Source organism: Capsicum annuum, unplaced genomic scaffold (assembly GCF_002878395.1).
Source record: "Capsicum annuum cultivar UCD-10X-F1 unplaced genomic scaffold, UCD10Xv1.1 ctg2816, whole genome shotgun sequence".
Taxonomy (NCBI): domain Eukaryota; kingdom Viridiplantae; phylum Streptophyta; class Magnoliopsida; order Solanales; family Solanaceae; genus Capsicum; species Capsicum annuum.
In genome coordinates, this window is record NW_025834574.1 from 134,336 (window position 1) to 137,823 (window position 3,488).

The following is a 3,488-nucleotide window of genomic DNA, read 5'->3' on the forward strand; positions in this document are numbered from 1 at the left end:
CACTTTATCTCCTTTCTCATCATCTAAAATATTTATGTCCACAACATCCAATTTATCATTAAAAATATCTTGTTGTTCTTGTTTTAAGTTCTAATTCTCTATCATTTTTTCAACCACGTACACCCTTAAAATGGGCCTAGCTGCATTACTCAGATAAGCACGCAAACGAACCTGATTGCTTATCTTAAAAGACAGGACCCTCTGATTTTCAAAAGAGATGTGCATGCAACTGATGACAAGATCTTTTGGTTGGCAATTTAGTCCACAAAAGTTGATGATTAAGTTCATAAAATCATCATACAAAACATCTCTTTGACTGTCGTCGCTATAATCTCTAATATTTCACTATCATTTCAATGCCAAATAAATCAATTATTTTTCTCCATCCACTCACCATGACAATCAACCTCTATTGTTATTGATTCCTCCAATAATGGTACCTAAAGAAATTTATTTAAAAAGTTAATAATGATAGTTTAGTAAAATTAATAATGATAGTATAGTATATACAATAAAAAATTAGATGCATTATCATTATCAATGTCCCATGTTTTGCAACAGATGAGTTGTCTGTTGCAATTGATAACTCATATGTTGGATTCAACTTCAAATTCTCTCCCAATGTTGTAACATAAATCCAACAAATGAATCATCGATTGCAATAGATGACTCATCCGTTGATTCAGCTTCAGGTTCTTTATCAGTGCTGTAATATTAATCTAATAAATGATTTATCTATTGCAACAAATGACTCATCTATTGGATTTAGCTTCAGATTTTATCCGGTGTTATAACATGAATCCAATAGATGAGTCACTCATTGTAATAGATGACTCATCTGTTGTAACAAATGACTTATTTGTTGGATTCATATTAAAAAATTAATCAACAGGTAGGTCATCTGTTGCAAAAGATAACTTACTTGTTGGAACTACTTTAATAATAATGAAAGCTATCCAACAATTATTGTAAATGAATACAACAACTGTTAGATAAGCTACTGAAAATTATTGAAAAAACAACAAACATATTCAGATGAGAAATTGAACTAAAAATCATTATTTTACTTACCAAAATCACCTATGAAGTAATACCCAGTGATATACGAACAAAATTTGATCAAAAAATTTAGTCCAGTAGCAGTAGCAGCAGTAGCGATAGAAATAAGAGTGACAATAGTCGACAAACAATAAAAGAAAAAGATGATGAACAAGAAGAAGATGATGATAATGAAGAAGAAGAAGAAGAAAAAGATGATGACTACGATGTTGATGATGAAGAAGAAAAGCAGCAACAACAATGAACAACAACTAGAGAGAAAAACACACCAAAAGCGAAGAGAGAGAAAATAAAGCAGCAGTTGCATTTTTTTTCGCTTCCATTTTTAGTTATTAGGGTTTTTATATTGGGCCAAAGTGTAAATAGAAAACTAGAGAGCAATTCTCACGCATGAATCAAATTTTCTTACTCCATCATTTAATATTTGTCACTCACACTCACTAATTAAGACTTGCGTCACCTAGACCTAATTTTGAAACTTTTAGTCACCCTTAATTAATTCTCCCATGCTATTATGTTTTCTTTTACTTTTTTAGTTTACTCTTTTGATATTCGAAATTTACTTAGTAGAATTTACAAACAAGTAGGCTTATTAATTAGGGATGAAGCGCTTTCAATCAAAAAACTTTTCATTTTTTAAGCTATAAATATGAAACATCAAGTTATATAAAACCGGTCAAACACATATGTGGCTCTTTAAATTTGTCCAAAACTTTCATTTAGACACTTAAACTTTATCTTATTTTAATTGAAAACAAAATTATTCAAAAATTTATTTTTATCAGACACAAAGAGCTGACTTGACACATTTCACACATAAACCCATGTACTTACCGTCTAACATGGAAAAAATTATTCCATATATTTTAAGAATGCCACATAAAAACAGTTACAGTAAACATCAGTGGGAGGTGCCTTCAATGAGTTCGACGAAATTGACATAGAAACAATTCCAACAGAAATTGGAGGCAAAAATCAGAATGAAATTCTGGAAAATGGTCTAAAAACACACAAGAATTAGAAAGAGATTCATTTCTATGAGCTAATTTGGACAAAAAAAAAAACCCATAAAAATGATGAAAAAGATGATAATGAAAATCGTGTAAAAGAAACTGGGGTTTAAACAAAGGTTTTAGAGATTGTAATATTACTGTTGTGATCCATCTTGTGCCAACGCTCACGTGCCTAAATGTTGCGCAACTAACAACGTATGCCAAGTCAGTCTTTTGGGCTTGATTAGATACTCCCTCCGTTTCATTTTAGTTGATCCTCTTTCTAAAAATATTTGCTTTAATTTAGTTGTCTCTTTGATGAAATCAAGAGGATTTTATTATATTTTTCCAATGCTACCCTCAACATTAAAAGACTAAATAAAGTGTATTTACTCAAATTTATATTTTCAAAACATAGTTAATAAGATTAATTTGCTAAAATAAACTCCTGATAAATATTTTCTTAAGGAGAGTATCAGGTAAAAAAAGGTCAACTATTTTGAAATGGAGAAAGTATAAATTTATGTATAATTTTGTGTTCAATTGAAACAAGACAAAATTTAAGTGTCTAAATGAAAATTTTGGACAAAGTATAAAAGCCACATATGTGTTTGGCTTGTAAAAGCGGATGGATGTCAACCATAATCCCCTTTGATGGTATCTTATATTTTAGGAACTAATGACCTCGCTATTATAAACGACAATTATTACTAGATTATTTCTTAGATGATTTGATTGTATTCTATCTATAAAACTTAAAGTCGTTAGTAAAATTATATGTACCATTTGCTAGTTGAAACATTAATGTTATTGGTGTGAAAAGGAAAAAAAAAAAAAGAAGAAATAAAACCTCCGCTTCATATTCAGAAAGTAGTGACGTAGGAGTATTGACATCACCATATCTAGAAGATGAGGCATATAACGAGAATGGAATTCAAGCCACTCAAATGGAACCAACAAGTTGTATAGTAAAACATTAAATGCCACATTTTTAGATTGTTTCTTCCCTCAACTTTGGTGTATATTTTCCTTTGTCCTATTTTGTTATGTTTGATTGAAGATGATTTATTGGTCCTTAAAATACTGACTTAATATGGCTAGGGACGATGCACCAAATACTATTGTGGACTCTTGTTTTCTCTACTCAAAGGAAAAGATAGAAAAAGTTGATGAAAGGAATTTTAGAACGTGAGACATCCAAGAATGAGTTGATTTTTTTTTTTTTTTTAAAAGTACTGTAGAGACAAAATTTATGTGATTGAGGATTCCAGATTTAAGCTTTATGAACATGAGTTCACATTTACCTAATCTATTGTTTTTACAATTTGTTCGAATGGACTTTCTATTCGTATTTTATTAATCTTATTTTTTTCTGTTATTTTATGTTTTGTTGTTAATACATATAAATTTTTGTATCTTGCTGTAAATATTTTACTT

General features: G+C 29.6%; 1 long non-coding RNA gene across 1 annotated transcript in view; it reads right to left on the reverse strand.

Moving 5' to 3' along the window:
- Positions 1-220: 220 nt before the first annotated feature.
- LOC124890976 overlaps positions 221-3,488 on the reverse strand; it is an 11,758-nt gene continuing 8,490 nt past the window's right edge. Inside the window, exon 2 of the long non-coding RNA XR_007049474.1 lies at positions 221-440. This is a non-coding gene — a long non-coding RNA (uncharacterized LOC124890976). The remainder of the gene's footprint in view (positions 441-3,488) is intronic.